Source organism: Leptopilina boulardi, unplaced genomic scaffold, assembly GCF_019393585.1.
Source record: "Leptopilina boulardi isolate dan_hultmark-lab unplaced genomic scaffold, ZJU_Lbou_2.1 LbouV2_278, whole genome shotgun sequence".
Lineage (NCBI taxonomy): Eukaryota > Metazoa > Arthropoda > Insecta > Hymenoptera > Figitidae > Leptopilina > Leptopilina boulardi.
This window is the reverse complement of record NW_026137838.1, coordinates 1,327,132-1,347,116: the sequence shown is the minus strand read 5'-3', so window position 1 is coordinate 1,347,116 and position 19,985 is coordinate 1,327,132. Positions and strand designations below refer to the sequence as shown.

At 20.5% G+C, this 19,985-nt stretch overlaps 2 protein-coding genes across 5 annotated transcripts in view; one reads left to right on the top strand and one right to left on the bottom strand.

Moving 5' to 3' along the window:
- The window catches only part of LOC127281867 (tryptophan 2,3-dioxygenase), a 317,236-nt gene that overhangs the window by 219,352 nt on the left and 77,899 nt on the right, over positions 1-19,985 (top strand). The gene's annotated exons all lie outside the window — the stretch shown is intronic.
- The window catches only part of LOC127281865 (multidrug resistance protein homolog 49-like), an 87,446-nt gene that overhangs the window by 57,466 nt on the left and 9,995 nt on the right, over positions 1-19,985 (bottom strand). For all 4 annotated transcript variants that reach the window (XM_051305827.1, XM_051305825.1, XM_051305830.1 and 1 more), the window contains 3 exons: positions 18,869-18,979; positions 16,665-17,044; positions 16,174-16,505 (listed from right to left, as the gene is read on the bottom strand). The gene's annotated coding sequence lies outside the window, so the exon portion shown is untranslated. The remainder of the gene's footprint in view (positions 1-16,173; positions 16,506-16,664; positions 17,045-18,868; positions 18,980-19,985) is intronic.

Sequence of the window (19,985 nt, the reverse complement as noted above, 5' to 3'; positions counted from 1 at the left end):
ACTAATTGTTTATTAAATAAATAGCTATTTAAATAATTTATTATTTAAAACAATTATTATTTAAATCAATTGTTTTTTAATACAATTATTATGTAAATCAATTTTTATTAATACAATTTGTTATTTGAATCAATGATTGAAGTTTAAATTTAAATCAATGATTAAATAAATCGATGGTATTTAAATTTATTTTTCATTTATTTCAAGTACTTTAAATCACTGTCTGACTAAATATTTACTTATACTACTTATTTTTCAAGGATCTTTCTCCTAAATTGTAAAATTTGATCTTTTCTACTCTAAATAAATACTATGATTATTTAAACAAATTCTCGAAGGTCATTTTACATAAATAAAATCTCAGTACAATGACTTGCATCAAGATGAAAATAATTAATAAATAAAAAATTAAAGAATAATTAATTAATAAAAAAATTAAATAATTAATTATTAAAAAAATTATAATATCAAAAAATAAAAATTGTATTATTCAATGAAAAAAGGAAATGACTTGCATTGTCTACAATTACATTATTGCAATTATTTAATATCACAGAATTGATAAGATAATTTTAAAAACCATTGAACTATTTTTTATCGATAGTGAAATTTTGATGAAAAAAATTAAATATAATTAAAAAAAAAAAAAATTTTCACTTCAAAAATAGTCGCTGTATTTTTCTCGCATTTACTATACCGGAAACAATGGGAAACACTATTATTTAAAAATACCGATTTTTTTTATTTATATACCTAATTAAAAAAAAAAATTCGCGACTTTTTTTTTTTGTCATATAATATCCATACGCCGTAGACTTCGATAAGAACTGAAAAATAAAATGTGGGACCATTCGTGAAATTCCACGAGAGATTCGATTTGAGGTCGGAAAAAAAGCGCTTGACCCTGACAAGTAAAGCGCAGGCTTGGCGCAAGTTTTCTCACATCAAGGTTATGAATCTCGTGTGTATGTGTGTGTATATATATATGATTATAAAAAGATGAAATCTCACTTCAAAATTTCCATCATTTTTTTTTTTTTAAATTAAATCCGACTATAATTATTATTTAATCCAGGTGACAAAAATAATTAATTTTCTGCTTCCACTTGAACTCAATTAATTACTATTATAATAAATGAGAGATTAAATTTTGCCTAGTCCAAAAATATATGTTTTAGTTCCGGCACTTGTTTTTAAAAATTGAGAAAGCAAACGAAAAATTTATCGATTTTATTTATTTTTCTTTGTATTTTTTAATAATAAAAAATTTTTTAGACCAGTTTTTTTTATTTTCTATAAAAAAAAAAAAAAAAAATATTACCAATTTAAAATTTAGTTGTAAGTTAATTTAAGATAATCTTGTGAAAAATCGAGAAAACCATTTTTTTTTTAGTAAAATAAAAAAAATAAAGTCGATTCAAAATTAACTCATACAAGTAAATTTAAAAAAAAAAAATACGAAATTTAGTAATTTGTATCGCATATGAAAATTATTATTATGATTATTATTATTATTTTTTTATATGTTATTATTATTATTATTATTATTGTTTAACGAGGTTGACTCGCGTGTCACAAAAGTGTTATTTGAATTTTAGAAAACATTGTTTCGCTTTATAATTAGAAACTCATTCGAGTTGAAAAGTTGATGATGCTTTGCATCAGAGAACTTGTCAACTTTCATTACGCAGTGAATGCCGGAAAATGTACAAGAGTTCATCCCCCCATAATGAGAAATTATATCTCCACACAAACACATATAAAACAAATGTGTCTCTCTTTCTCTCCCTCTCTCTCTCTCTTCGAAACGGATTCACCATTGTGACATTCAGAAATATTTATACGGCAATTTTACACTCGAAGTCGTCTCAACCAAATTTTCCTCACAATATTGGATGTACATAACTCACGTCGAAATGGCAAATTTGACACTTTATTTATTGCCCTTTTCGATGTCATGTAAGCAAAAAAAAAAAAAAAAAAAGAATCTACGTCTTTTACAAAACAGTGGCAAAATATTATTATTTAGAATTAGTTTTATTATTTTATGAATAAAAAACATTTTTTTTTTTTTTTTTACTAATTTTTAGTCGGCTTTCACTAAAACTTTAGCAAAAAGAAAAAATATTACTTAAATAGTAAATATTTTACTAAAAATTAGTTTAAAACTCTACTAATTTTTGGTAATTTTTTTTTAACAAAACTTTAGTGACAAAAATATGAGGAAATCAAATAGTAATATTTTATTAAAAATCAGTTAACATGACTAATTACTAAATTGAATAGTAATATTTCACTAAAAAATTAGTTAAAATTAGTAGTTACTAAATCCAATAGTAATATTTTACAGAAAAATGAATATAAAATCTCTACTAATTTTTATTCGTCCTTTACTAAAACTTAAATAAAAACTATTACTAAATAAAATAGTAATATTTTACTAAAATTTAGTTGACATTACTAATTACTAAATCGAATAGTAATATTTCACTAAAAATTAGTTAAAATTAGTAATTACTAAACCTAATAGTAATATTTTACAGAAAAATGAATATAAAATCTCTACTAATTTTTATTCGTCCTTTACTAAAATTTAAATAAAAACTATTACTAAATAAAATAGTAATATTTTACTAAAAATTAGTTGACATTACTAATTACTAAATCGAATTGTAATATTTCACTAAAAATTAGTTAACGTTACTAATTACTAAATCGAATAGTAATATTTCACTAAAAATTAGTTAACGTTACTAATTACTAAATCGAATAGTAATATTTCACTAAAAATTAGTTAAAAGTAGTAAGGGGCCGTCCATAAACTACGTTACCACTTCTTCACTCTTTTTAGACCCCCTCCCCCCCTCGTTACCATTGCGTTAAATGCATTTTTTTTAGAATTTTTGACCCCCTCCCCCCCTAAAATAGGTAACGTAGTTTATGGACGGCCCCTAATTAATAAATCCATATAAAATCTCTACTAATTTTTATTCGTCCTTTACTAAAACTTAAATAAAAACTATTAATAATTAAAATAGTAATATTTTACAAAAAATTAGTTAACATTACTAATTACTAAATTGAATAATAATATTTTACTAAAAATTACTTAAAATTAGTAATTGCTAAATCAAATAGTAGTATTTTACTTGAAGAAATTAGTTTAAAATCTCTACTAATTTTTATTCGTCCTTTACTAAAACTTAAATAAAAACTATTACTAAATAAAATAGTAATATTTTACTAAAAATTAGTTGACATTACTAATAACTAAATCGAATAGTAATATTTCATTAAAAATTAGTTAAAATTAGTAATTACTAAATCCAATAGTAATATTTTATAGAAAAATGAATATAAAATCTCTATTAATTTTTATTCGTCCTTTACTAAAACTTAAATAAAAACTATTACTAAATAAAATAGTAATATTTTACTAAAAATTAGTTAACATTACTAATTACTAAATTGAATAATAATATTTTACTAAAAATTACTTAAAATTAGTCATTACTCAATCAAATAGTAGTATTTTACTAAAAAAAAATTAGTTTAAAATCTCTACTAATTTTTTAGTCGTTCTTTACTAAATTAGTAATATTTTACTAAAAATTTAGTGAAAATTTCTACCATTTTTCAAGTATTGAACAAATTCTCACGAATCAAATTTAGAAACTAATTACTACATCATAAAGAAAAAATTGCGATTGTAATTACAATATATCATTGAAGACTATTAATAAAAAAAAAAAATAAACAAAATCATAAAACAATTAGCAAATCGTGATCCACCATTTTTGATAAATAGTCTAGACGTTTGTTATCACAATTTTCAGAATTGATAATACTAATCATTGTATATCAAAAAGGAAATATTTATGTGAATCTTTCTCTATTAATATTGTTAACGTGAGTCAACAAAATTTTTGAGAAATATCGGAAAATAAATAAATCGCGATATATTGAATATATCCAAACAAAAGTATAGCTGACGTTATAGGAAAATTTTAATATCCATATATTTTCTAAAAAAAAAATTGATGTGTTTGTATTTTCTATACAGCAGGCTATTAAATTTTTTTACTTTCCTTTTTTTCGCACTTGAAAATAGATAACAAAAGAAAAGAAGGAAGAAAATATTGTGTTTAAATATTTTATAATTAGAAACACTAAACAGGTACTATTAGTAAACTACCACGTACTTGGCATTGCAAAAAAGTCACTGAACGTCAAAAAAATGACGTCAAAAAATTTATTTCTATTTTAATGCAAAATTGTTTAATAATAACGTCAGAAGAAAATCGTATCTCCTACGTAAATTGAAACGTAAACAAAGAAATTTATTTTAACTCGTTAATTAATAAAATATTTAAAAAAATTAAAAAGATTTTTTATAATTAAAAATATTTTAATATTTTCTTTTCTAAAATTAATATAATTTATTAGTATTTTTTTCCTTATATTTTTTCTTTTATTAAGATGAAAAAAATCATCATTTACAAGGAAGTGAAAATTTTAATACGCGAAAAGAGAAAAGTAGCCTACTTTTGATAAAACGATTCTTGAAATGATTATAAAAGATATTTCCCGATAAGATGCGATGATGAAATAATTATAAAGAATTGCTATTACTAATGTCATCTGTTTCGGAAGATTGTTCATTGCACACAATCTAATCTAAATGCAAACCTCGATGCAAACTAATACATGAGACACTTTTTTCTCTTGGGTGATTTTTTAAAATTTATTTAAAATAAAAAAATTTTTCCCCAGATTTAGTTTTCAATGAAAAAAATAAAGATTTTACTTATATATATAATAATAAATATTATAACAATAAATAAATAAATACAATATTTATATAACTAATAATAATATTATACTTATAATATTTAGTAAATTTACTAATTTAGTAATTTAATTTAGTAATATTTACTTTCTAAATTTGAATTAGTTAAAAATAATTTATTTTTTGTGGAAAAATAACTGAAAAATTAGTCAAAATTATTTGATTTAGTTATTAAAAATTTTAGTTATTTTAAAATAAAGCTAAAAATTAGTTACTACTACTAATTAGTTATTTTTAACTAAAATAATTTATTAATAATTAATAATTTATTTAAAAATAATTTATTTTTTGTGGAAAAATAACTGAAAAAATAGTCAAAATTAATTGATTTAGTTATTAAAAATTTTAGTTATTTTAAAATAAAGCTAAAAATTAGTTACTAATACTAATTAGTTATTTTTAACTAAAATAATTTATTTTTTGTGGAAAAATAACTGAAAAAATAGTCAAAATTAATTGATTTAGTTATTAAAAATTTTAGTTATTTTAAAATAAAGCTAAAAATTAGTTACTACTACTAATTAGTTATTTTTAACTAAAATATTAGTAGAACTTTTATTTTAGTTATTTTTAACTAAAATATTAGTAGAACTTTTATTACTTAAATTAGTAACTAACTTTTTGCTATAAAATTAGTTATTTTTAACGAATTCAAATTTAGAGAGTAAAAATAAAAAAAAAATCTGACAAAAGTGGAGCAACTAAAAATAACAGATTTTTTCTCCTTAAAATAAGAATTTTTTTTTATTGTTTGCAAAAACGGTGAAAAATTTCAAAAAAAGGAAATTTTTTTTTTAATTCTATTTAAAGTTAAAATAGTCCTATATATATATTAAATATATATATATTGCTGGAAACAATATGCGAATTCCTAAATCAACTGCACAATGCTTTAGTGAAACTTGGGATATAATATTTGCTTAAATTCTCTACTCGCAAGACTTGAGAAGCATTCAGAAACGTTTTATTTACCTAGCACAGCGACATTGCCCAGTATACCGACATGAATTTCTTACCTTCTTTTCTTTATATTCGAGCCGGAGGTAATACGAAAGTTTAATCTGGACAGAATATATACTTTTTCTTTTTTATGAAGATTGCATATAAACAAGTCTGTATATGGCAAAAGTTATATCTCACAAAAAAAACCAACAACAACAACAACGCGAACAATTCACGAACGCGAAGTATAAAAATAAATCAATTTTGTAAAAAAAATAAATCCCATATTTTTCTTCTAAAAAAAAAAACGCCAAAAACTTTATATGGTTACAAAATTTTTAATTTTCGTCAAAACTAAAAATATTTCTGTAAATTTTTTTATATAAATGTATAAAAAAAAAAAAATTTTTACTACCTGAATTTTGTAACAGAAATAAAAAAAAGGTGATTTTTCATTACTGAAATATTTTAATTTTTGTACTAAAAGTTATGTACTTTGACATTGGGTCATTTTCTTGATAAATATCTTTTTTTTATTACAAACAAAAGTTTTTTAATAAAATTAGTTTAAGTATAGTTTTATATAATAATAAAATAAAAAAGTTGAAGTGCTATTTTCATTATTACAATTTTAGTATTTCTATAGTAGAGATATAAATTTTTTGATATATTTTTGGCGAAGACATTTAATTATTGATAAAATAATTATTAATCAATAATTAAATAAAAATAACTGAATATATAATTAAATAATTCGAAAATTTATTTTTATATTTAAATTAGTGAGATTTTGTTCAGTAATTTCAATTATAGTGAAAATTTCTACTAATTTTTAGCAACTTTTACTAATACTTTAGCAAAAAAAAAAAATATTTCTAAATCAAATAGGAATATTTAATTATACATATTATTATTTTACTAAAAATATTATTAAATTAAATAGTAATTTGTACTAAAAATTTGTACTGAAAATTTGTACTGAAAATTTCTACTAATATTTAGTCACTATTGACTAAAACATTACTAAAAAAATATTACTAAATTACATAAAAGTATTGTACTAAAAATTAGTGGAAATTTCTACTAATTTTTAGCCATTTTTACCAAAACTTTAGCAAAAAAGAATATTACTATATCAAACAGTAATATTTGACTATAAATATTATTAAATAAAATACTAATATTTTACTAAAAATATTACTAAATCAAATAGTAATATTTTACTAAAAATTAGTAGAAATTTCTACTAAGTTTTAGATATTTTTACTAAAACTTTAGCAAAAAAGAATATTACTATATCAAATAGTAATATTTGACAATAAATATTATTAAATAAAATACTAATATTTTACTAAAAATATTACTAAATCAAATAGTAATATTTTACTAAAAATTAGTGAAAATTTCTACTAATTTTTAGCAACTTTTACTAAAACTTTAGCAAAAAAAAAATATTTCTAAATCAAATAGTAATATTTAATAATAAATATTATTATTTTACTAAAATTATTATTAAATTAAATAGTAATTTGTACTAAAAATTTGTACTGAAAATTTCTACTAATTTTTAGTCACTCTTCACTAAAACATTAGTAAAAAAAAATATTACTAAATTACATAAAAGTATTGTACTAAAAATTAGTGAAAATTTCCACTAATTTTTACCAAAATTTTAGCAAAAAAGAATATTACTATATCAAATAGTAATATTTTACTAAAAATTAGTGGAAATTTCGACTAATTTTTAGACATTTTTACTAAAACTTTAGCAAAAAAGAATATTACTATATCAAATAGTAATATTTTACTAAAAATATTATTAAATAAAATACTAATATTTTATTAAAAATATTACTTAATCAAATAGTAATATTGTACTAAAAATTAGTGAAAATTTCTCCTAATTTTTAGTCGTTCTTCACTAAAATTTTGTTTAAAAAATTATTATCAAATAAAATATTAAATAAATAAAATAAAAAAATAATTTTACTAAAAATTAGTGAAAATTTCTACTAATTCAAAATTAGTAAACGAATTCTATTTCAAATTTTATTCGTATCTTATAAATTTCAATTCCTTTAACAAAAAAAGGGGGGCGGATATTCAATAGTAGATGAAAATACACATATATATATATATATAGAACATTCATCAAATCTTGATTTGGAAGATTAAATTCGTGTTGATATGTAGCGTGTAATTAGAAGCTTTACTCACGGGGTACTCGAAGCCCTCGTTACGCGTCTGTTCAACTTGACCAAGTATTTGGCATCGTTATCGACGTTAAGCAAGGATTCGCAATATACCCCGTAATGAGTAGGCAGAATGATGTACGTGTATGCAAGTATGATCTCACTCTAAATCAAGCGCGATAATATAATTTCGATATGCATTTGAGAATATAACGTACAGAGAGAGAGAGAGAGAAAGAGAGAGACAACTGGGCAAAAGGGGGGTAAGGTGTATATACAAGTTTCATAATCCGGAAACATTATTATTATTATTATTATTATTATATTGACCAATATCAAATAATCATTTAATCATCCGTCACTACCACAATCACTGTACTGCCAAAAACACACTCATTTCATCTTCAAAATTATATATAATAATAATTCTGTTCGACCATTGCAATATTTTTTATTTGGAAAAAAAGAAAACTTAATCCTATAAAAATAATTACGATTTTTATGAATTTTATTAAATATAATTATTTTTTAAGACGAATTTCCATTTTTCAAATTAGAATTTGATAGAATTTTTAAAACGCCGAATTTTCATTTGTCCGAACTTGTAAATGACCGAACGAACAAACGCCAAAAAAAATCGGCGCGATTTTTAAAATTCACCAATCACCATTTTTTTGTTATAATTTTTTATTGGTGAATTTTAAAAATCGCGCCATTTTTCTGTCGATTGTATATTCGGTCATTTACAGTTTCGGACAAATGAAAATTCGGCGTTTTTTATTTTTTTTTTATTCGGCAATATTTTTTATTTGGAAAAAAAGAAAATTTAATCCTATAAAAATAATTACGATTTTTATGAATTTTATTAAATATAATTATTTTTTAAGACGAATTTCCATTTTTCGAATTAGAATTTGATAGAATTTTTAAAACGCCGAATTTTCATTTGTCCGAACTTGTAAATGACCGAACGAACAAGCAACAGAAAAACGGCGCGATTTTTAAAATTCACCAATCACCATTTTTGTTATAATTTTTTATTGGTGAATTTTAAAAATAAAAAATATTGCCTAATAAATAAAAAATAAAAAAATAAAAAACGCCGAATTTTCATTTGTCCGAACTTGTAAATGACCGAACATACAATCGACAGAAAAATGGCGCGATTTTTAAAATTCACCAATAAAAAATTATAATAAAAAAAATGGTGATTGGTGAATTTTAAAAATCGCGCCGTTTTTCTGTCGATTGTATGTTCGGTCATTTGCAGTTTCGGACAAATGAAAATTCGGCGTTTTAAAAATTCTATCGAATATAAAAATTCACAATATAAAAATTCCGTTAGGAAAAATTTGTCAAAAAAAAAAAAAATTCTGTCAAATGCAAATTCGAAAAATTAAAATCCGTAAAAAAATTATATTTAATAATATTCTAATTAATTACTAAAAAATTTTACTAATAATTTCTAAATTAAATTAAATTTATAAATATAATTGAAATTTTTAGCTGGCTTAGAAGAAAAAAAAATTTTCTCGAGTTGACAAATTTTAAAAACAAAAAAAAATAAAATTGATTCAGTAAATAAAATTGTCAATTTAATTTTACGGATCTGTAAATGTATAATGAATTTATAACTCTAGATAAAAAAAAACAAATTTTTTTATTAATAGAAATGAAACATATGTTGTCTATTAATATCAATTTCCCTGTGTGATCATATAGTCAATTAACACCAACCACAATTTCTATTTACAGAAGTATTGAGAACGCAAAATTATACGAATCATCGTCACCAAGTGAAGCTGATGTTTAATTAAAGCCAACACTATGCTATATACATTTGCAAATTTATATATATATATATATATATATATATATACTGAAACCCAAAGAATTTCACTTCCTCATAACTGATGAAAATTCAATAATTGATATATACAATTATTCTAATTACTATTTAGTAATTAAAGCTGATTTTGTGTGAAAATTAATTATATAAATAAGTCAGTCTCTCGAAGTTTATATTTAATTTTGTTTTCGTGTTTCAAAAAGTATTGAACTCTTATTTAAAAAATAAAGAAGAAATAATATTTATGTTTTTCCAATGATGAAATGCGACGAAAAAAAAGTGTAAAAATTATAAAAGCAACAAGGAAGAAATGTGAAAAATTAAAAAGAAAATTAAGAATTAAAAATTAAAAAATTAGCAATAAAAAAATTAACAATGAAAAAATTTAAAAAAAAAATTAAGAACAAAAAATTAAAAAATTATCAATCAAAAAAATTAACAATCAAAAAATTAACAATCAAAAATGTAAAAAATTAAAAAATTAAAAAATTAAAAAATTAAAAATTAAAAAATTAAAAATAAGAAAATTAAAAATTTTTTTAAAATATACACAATTGTCTGTGATTTAAATTTTCGGATGACAGAAAATTGTTTCTTCTTCTTCTTCTTCTTTCTATACATTCAAATATTTATCTCTCTCTCTCGTTCTTTTTAACCCTTTTTTATTGCCTCAGGCAAATGTTGACAATCTGACGCGTCAACGCAATTTATAAAATGTGAGAAAAAATAAAATTTAAAAAAAAACCCCAAAAAAAAAATAAAAAAAAAATCTACTTTTTCAAATATACGAATCAACTTTTAAAGTATTTAAATTTTGAATATTCTTTTTGCCATAAAATAGACGGACGTAAAATTTTCTTTTTTATGGAAAAGTATATTTTTTGAAAAAATTGAAAAGAAAAATATAGAGTACATTTTTTCGTACTTTGAGAGCGTGGCTATCATAAAAAAAAAAAATCAGGGAAACTATATCACTGGTGGATATAACAACCATCATGATTTTGAAACTACCACTAAACTAAAATTATACTATTCTACCACAAATATTTTATAACTCCCCCAATTGATTTTAATTACTTTTTTATTACTATTTTGATTTACTAGATAGTCCATATGGCAATGTTACTTCCATTCATCATAGTGTATTATTTTATTGATTAATATAATTTCAATCCAGATTAACATTGATTATAATTTATTTATTTATTTAATTATTTAAAAACAATTTATTTATTTATTAATAATATTATTTCTGTCCAATTATAATTTATAATTTTTTTTAATTTATTAACAATTTATTTATTTATAAACAATTAAAAAACAATTTTTTTTTGCAAAAAATATTTATAAATAATTGAATCTGACGAAAAATGTTATAAAAAAATAACTAATAAAGCAAATTTTCACTCTTATGAGGAAGTTTTCGCTTTTATTAAATATTTATAATCGAATTTGGTAAAAAAAAAATTTTTTTTTTTATTGTTATATAAACATTTAAAAGAAACATGATTTACAGTTTGTATGACTAAAAACCAATAAGTGGCTCCATCCACAGGCTAAGTTATAAAGTTCAGATAATGAATAATCGTTGAATGGATAATAAATAAAGAAAAACGAACATATGTGTTGATATCGATAAAAAAAAAATTGCTAAATGATGAAATATTACAATTTCACATTTATTACTATATATATATAGCAATCATTATGTAATGAATATACATAATCTCTCTAAGGTTAACGCGAGAGTATTACAATAATATCAACTTAAGAGAAACAGAGAGAGAGAGAGACAGAGATAAAGATGAAAATATTAATAAACACGAGATGCAAATAGCAAGCATGTGCTTTTTTTAATGAAAAATTTTTATTTCCATTTTCAAAATTAATTAAAAAAAATACTTCAATTTTTTTTTTTAATCAGATTGTTTATAATTTCAGATTGAAATTTTTCGTATATTTTTAAATTTACCTATTGTAAATTAATAATAATAATTATTATTATTATTATATTATTTTATTATTATTATTATATAATTATTATAATTATAGTATAATAATATTATTATATATTATATATTATATATATTATATTATAATATTATTATTATTATTACAAAAATAATAAAATTATTATTTATTTATTTAACAAGATTACGGACAATTATTAATAAAAATATATTTTGTATTTAATTACAATAAAAAATATAATAAATATAATATTATTATATTAGAGCCCAAAAATTATAAATAAATAAATAAATGATTATTATCAGTAATAACAATTATATATTAATAATATTAATTATATATATTATTATATATTATATTATATATTATAATAAATAATAATTATTATTTTTAATATTATCATTGTAGTTAATATATTATTAATTATTATTATTAATAATTAATTACTAATAATAAATAAAAAATTCGAATAAAAAATTTAGAAACTGCTATATTTGTATAAATATCTAACAAAATATAGAGTGAAAAATTAAAAAGTATTTTATGAAATCATGACACCAACAGTTGAACCCGATTGTGATCAATTATAATTGACATCACTTGCTACCTGATCAGAGAGCATTCCTCGAGGTCGTTCATGATCTCATTGTATCGAATCGATAAATCAATTTAACGTTCATTTTTTAAAATCATTTTAAATCATTGCCATATACGAAAAAAAGCTCTAATTTGTGCCATTTATTTTTAATTTTTCACTAAAATAAAATAAAAAATTTTAAAAAAGACAAAAAACTAAAAAATGCTTTTAATTTGAAATAATTTACGTCTGGTAAATTCAAGGAACATATATTGATTGGTGATAATTTGTGCTTTTATGAGGTTTGCATTTGACACGCGATATATAACCAGTACCAGGAACAGTCTCACAAAAAAAAAAAGAAATATAGAAAAAAAAATTGTGACAGAAATTTTCTAAGTCTTTTTTTTTATAGCGAATAATAACTAAATTAATTGAATATGATTTATGTATATTCGAATCAAATATACGTATTTTTTTTATATACTAATCATTTTGAATCAAATTGCAAATCGTATGTATATATATCTTATCAACAGGAATGCTGAAACATTACATATTTCGCTCTCTTATAATTTTTTTTTTTCGTTTATCTTTTATGATTCGATTTATATTAAATAATTGTCTTACAATTTACATAAATAATAATGAATTAAAAAATACTAAATATAAATAAAAATAAATAAAAACAAAAAAAAATTAATAATAATAAACATATAATAAATAGAAAATAATAAATAAACAATATTAAATAAATAATACTAAAATAAAAAATAATATATAAAAAATAATAAAGAAATAATAATAAATAAAATAAAAAATAACGTAGGGATTTAAATAAAAATTTTGTTTGTAAAATTATTTATAAAAAATCAGTTTACTATTTTCTTAATACTTAATTTTCTTTTTTTAAATTTTCAATTTGTACTTTATAATTACTTTTTTTTAGAAGAAAAAAAGAAAGAATTGAGAGCAAGTTTACAATTTCTCTGCTTCATGCTTGAATGACATTGAAGTTAATTTGTATAAAATATAAAGACTAAATTCAACAACTTGAAGAATTTATAATTTTTTTTTTTTTTTTTTAAGGTCAATTCATTTCTCGTCTTATATATTATATATGAAAAAGAGTAAAAAAAAAAATCGTCTGTTTGCGTACAAATGTAGATTGCGTAAGATATAATATGAACGCTCTCTGACTATCCTCCTCTGACCTTCTCTAACAAAGCTAAAGTGATGTGTGAAAAACAACGAATCTAAGAAAATAAAATTTTAACCATTTAATTTTTTCCACTATATTTAAATTATAAACAAAAATTAATTTTTTTTCCCATTTTTTAAGGCGTTTATAATTTTACTTGCTTTCTTTATTAAAGAAGAAATTGTAATTAAAATAATTTTATTAGAATAAATAAATAAATTTTATAATTTTATAATTTAATAATAAAATAATTTAAAATAATTCGTATTGTAATTTTAAAAAACTGATTTTTGAATATTTTTTTGAAAATTATTTTTGAAAAAAAAAATATGGAATAATTATTGATTTCTTAAAAAATGGAAAATTATTGTCTCCTTGCGTATTTCTCTCTTTCTATCTATCTATATATATATAAAACTTGTAGGTTCGAATATATAACGTTTTCGAGAATCGCGTTCACTGGCCGCTTTTGCCAGCCAGTGGAAATTTCCGCTCCATCGAGAAATGCCGGCAAACCCAAGCAAGACGGCATTTCCGATTGAATGCTACCTTTTTTAAAACTCAGTCCACGACTCCGTGAAAAAACGGAAAAAATACTGTCATGCGAAAATGCAATTTATCTGATATATGACCGTTCACTCAGGACCTTCATTCTATTATATAGAGTGAAATTCAATTGCAAAATAAAAGAAAAAAAAAAAAAATTCCGGAAAAAAAATTTTTTTTATTCCCTAAAACATGTGAGAAAATTTTTGATAAATGGGGAAAAATTTCCTAAAACTGAAAAAAAAATTTTTTAGTTAATTCAAATATGATTATTATATATAAATATTTACTTGAACTAAATAATTTTTGAAATAATTGAATTAAATAAACTGTATTTGAACCAATAATTTCGGTATTTATAACAAATACATAAAATACAAATAAATCTCAAATAAATATAATTATATTTAATACAAATAAATATTTATTTAACTGCCAAAAAAATAATAATTATTTGATACAAAATAAATATTTTTATTTAATTGCCGCAAATAATAATTATTTGATACAAATAAATATTTATTTACTTGACTCAAAAATAATTATTTAATACAAATAAATATTTATTTAATTGACAAAAAATAATTATTATTTGACAAAATTAAATATATTTATTTAATTGACAAAAAATAATTATTATTTGACAAAAATAAATATTAATTTAATTCGCGAAAATAATAATTATTTAATTCAAATAAATATATTTATTTAATTGCAACAAATAATTATTTAATACAAATAAATAATTATTTAATTGACAAAAAATAATTATTATTTGACAAAAATAAAAAATTAATTTAATTCGCGAAAATAATAATTATTTGATACAAATAAATATTTATTTACTTGACTCAAAAATAATTATTTGATACAAATAAATATTTATTTAATTGACAAAAAATAATTATTATTTGACAAAAATAAAAAATTAATTTAATTCGCGAAAATAATAATTATTTAATACAAATAAATATATTGCAACAAATAATTATTGAAAACAAATAAATATTTATTTAATAATAAAGTACAAAATTATTTGAATCAAATATCAATTTTTTTTACTAGTATATAGCGAATAAACAATTGAAAAATTATATAACGCATAATTAATTTAATAAAAACGCTACGAACAAAGGAAGGATGTTGCGATTAATTCTCTTCAGTCGGAAATGATAAAAAAAAGAAACATTTCTAGAGAGAGAGAGAGAAAAAAAAAGATGAAAACTTTTCTCGTATTGAGAGAGAGAGAGAGAAAGAGATGGAAAAAAAAATTTTATACTTCCATCCATATTAATGAAATAAATGCCATTAAGTTGATGGGCATTTTTATACGACTCATGAGACAAGAAAAATCAAACTATTTCCAAGAAAGAACTAACAAAGCTCAAATTATGCCTCGTATAATTTTTTTTTTTTGCAGATAAAAAGAATAGTAATTGAATCCCTTTTTAATTGGACTACTGTGTGTTTATATATATATACAGTATAAAGGCAATGCATGTCTATTTGTCATTTGCATTTTTCATTCAAGGTTTTCTTTTGAAAAATTCTCTATTTTCAGATGTTAATTACATTCACTTTGTCATTAATAAGTAATGAATTTCATAAACCATATCTAATTTCGCAACAAAATAATGTTTTTCCTATAATTTTTAATTAGACTTTTCTAATTTATTCACCAATCGCTCGCATTTGGTTTTTAAAAAATATTTTTTTTTTCTAAATAATTGTATGTAATTATATAAATAGTTAAATAAATAATTGAATTTTTTATTTAATTATTTATTTAATAATTTTTTAAATTATTTATTTAATTATTTTTTTAATTATTTATTAATTTATTTCTTTAATTATTTATTTAATTATTTTTTTAATTATTTATTTAATTATTTATTTAATTATTTATTTATTTATTGATAAAAAAAATTTTATCTTGTGTATAATTTTTTTCACACAAAATTTCCCAAAAAAAAATGTGAAACAATTTTTTCAAATGAAAATTAGATATAAAAATTTTTATAAAAAAAAAAAAATAATTGTACTCACCATTATGAAGAAACTCTGCCTTGACGGCACAACAGTTGAAAAAATAAAATGTTCCGTTTAAATTTAGCGCACAAGGCGCATCCACAGTGTTTTTTTCGATTTTGCCACAAAATTCTTATTTCAATCAAAATCACAAGCCGATTTTTTTTTCTATATATATATATATAATATGTAGAATATAATATATAATTAGTAATTCTTATTTCGTCCTTCTTCTTCTTCCTCGGTGTATATTAAAAAAAAGAGAATAAAAATCAAAAATATCACTGATTCCTTTGGCTTTTTTTTCAATTATTTCCTGCTTAAGTCTCTTTGCGTATATACCTAATAACCTGGAAAAAAAGAAATTTTTCTTAAATTATTATTTAAAAAAAAAATAGTTTTACTGAAACATCGATATATTTCACTAAAACAGCTAAAAAAATTTTCCCTATTCTAGAGAAACATATAGCTGTTTCAGATAAAGATTTTTTTTTTTCTATTATATATACCTGTGTAAAAAAAACAGCACGTCCAAAGCATGGGAAACTTACTAAATCACAAAAATAATCACTGCTGGATCAATATTGATTCAGCGAATTCGTTTTTTTGAATACCTATTCAATACCTGAAAAAACATAAATCAGCAGAGAACTGCTGCAAGCCTGCATTAATTGCTATCTTACGAATGCAGGAACGCATTCAGCGTTTTGTGTGGTTTTTTTTTTTTTTTTTTTTTTTTTTGTTTTTAGACTTTCAGGTCCTTTCAATTACATATCAGATGCCTCATGCACTTATTGGATTATAAATGTTCCCGTATATTGATCATCTTATTATTTGTATTGCCGATAAACCTCCTCTGCTTCACCATATGGCCACCTGTCAATCTAACCTGTATCGATAAATGCAAAAAAAAAATATTTTTTTAACATATTTATGATTTTTTTTTTTAATATAAACGAGTACAAAAAAAATTATTACAATAATTAAAATTATTTAAAAATAATTCATGGAAAAATTTTTTTATCTAAAACAGCGATACGTTTCTTTAGAATAACGAAAATTTTCGCTGTTTCAGTGAAACTTATCGTTGTTCCAGGTAAAATTTTTTTTTCCATGTTGAAATTAATTAACAATTAATTAATAATTATTTAAAATAATTGAAATTAATTAGTAATTATTAAAATAATTATTAAAATAATTGAAATTATTTACAATAATTACTAAAACAATTGAAATAAAATTATTAAAATAATTACAATTATTTTAATTAATTAGTAATATAATTGAAATTATTTTAATTAATTAGTAAAATAATTGAAATTAATTAATAATTGTTAAAATAATTATCAAAATAATTGAAATTATTTACAATAATTACTAAAACAATTGAAATAAAATTATTAAAATAATTAGAATTATTTTAATTAATTAGTAATATAATTGAAATTATTTTAATTAATTAGTAAAATAATTGAAATTAATTAATAATTATTAAAATAATTGAAATTATTTACAATAATTGAAATTATTTACAATAATTACTAAAACAATTGAAATAAAATTAATGAAATAATTTTTTTTTTTCTATACTAAAATAATAATTTTTTATTTATCGAAGAATAAAAACCAAAAATTTCTAAATTATATAGTTTATATACGAAATGAAAAAATTTGTTCTGAATTTTTTTTTTTTTCTACATTTGATAATATTTTTAGGCGTTATTATATATTTATTTATTTCACTCTTTCTTATTCATTGGAGGGTATTTGTTTTTCATTAAAGTGAAAAGGTAAAAATTCAAAAAGTAGTTAAAACTTTCAAAAAGTGTGTCTTTCTTGCGGCAGTGAATCGCAACTTAAATAAAGTCGAGAGAAAGAGAATTTTAAAAAGAAATTCATCTGATTTTGTAAAAGGAGAATCTTGTTAAGATTTTTAATGGCCAAGTGGATTTTGCACTTATTTCATTTAATTTAAAATGAAAAAAAAAATTGCAATTGCTAATTGTCGAACAGAAATTTTTTTTTAATGAACTCAATTTAAATTAATTAACAAAAAAAAATTTTTTGTGACATTGAAGACAAAAATAGTAATGGGCGGTTGAATTCAATTTTGTTTAATAAAAAAAAATGCAAAAATGCATATTTTCAATAAATAAATTAATAAATAAATAAAAATTAAATTACAAAAATAATAAATTAATAAAAAAATGAAATAATAAATTAATAAAAAAAATGAAATAATAAATTAATAAAAAAAAAATGAAATAGTAAAATAATAAAAAAATAAATTAAGAAATTAGTAAAATAATTAATTATTTAATTAATTAATACCTAAATTAATTAATAAAGTATACATTCTAAATTTTCAACTCAAGAAGTCTTTAATATATAGCTTTATGTAAAATGAAAATTCCCTTATCAGCAATTATAATTAGTCATATACTATATGTTAATATAGTTTACTTAATAATAATAAAATACATTTTAATTAGCAATAATTTTTCTTTCCATTTTAACATGTGCCGCGATACAAGCAAATATATGCCTCGAATTTAAATGAAAATATTCCTATATATTGAGAAAATCAAATAAACCGTATTTTTGAATAGCAATGTGAAATCGAGTTTAATTAATTCAACCTTTATATATAAAACGTTCAAATATTTTATTTAAACAATACTCATAGTATATATATATAAATTTGTATACTTACACTCATCGGTTACGGGCTGTGGTTTTGTTTTTCTTTTGTTGTTAAAAATCAACAAATTGTCCCACCAATTCTCAAATGCTTTTATCCATTCACAGCTTCTTCTATATCAACCTGTAACAATAAAAATAAAATGTTTTTTTTTTAATTATATTTATTATAATAATAATTATAATAGTTTATAAAATAAAAAAAAAATATATAAAATTAATATTATTATTATTATATATATAAATTATTTTTAAAGTAAAAAATTATTATTTTTTTGTATAAAAAATACCCAAGAAGCACGTAATATATCGTCAATATCAAGGTAATATTACACGTGAGATTCGTAATATAACGCTGTAATTACAGTAATATTACAGACTGATTTGAGTTATTCATAAAGCATAAATAACATAAATATATTATAAGTCAATTTGGCTTGTTGGTAAAACTCTGGACTTGTGTGCTTTGAGTTCGGGGTTCGATTCCCTGGATGGGTAGATTTTTTTCGTAAAGAAATGTTCCCATAATATTACTGTAATATTCTCTTGTAATATTACCTTAATATTACGGTATAATATTACTGCAATATTACTGTAATATTACCTTAATATTAGCGCGTAATATTACAGTAACATTACCGGTAATATTACCTTGAGGCGGACATTTTAAGATCACTGTAAGATTACTGTAATATTACAACGTTATATTACGAATCTTACATGGAATATTACCTTGATATTGAGGTTATATTACGTGCTTCTTGGGTATTTTTTCGGGGGGTAAAATAGGAATTAAAATACGTGTTTTTATAATGTTAATTAAATGTATTTTAAGAAAATATAAACACACTCCTCCTTTTGGAAACAAGTGACTTTGACTTTAATTTGACAAAATATATATATATGTATATGTATAATATTCATCTCTAATGTAGAAGCCGAGAAGCTGAAAGACAATAACGTAACAGTGTCGTCAAGTTAGAATAAGCACCCCATGGTTCTGTTCTCAGATGTCTGTTGCAGATTTGCATCTCAATCGCACATCCTGGCGTCTCAACGTTGGAAAATGCCATGAATTTTATTCTCGTTTCTTCGCATATAAATAAATATATATAATATATATTCGTCGA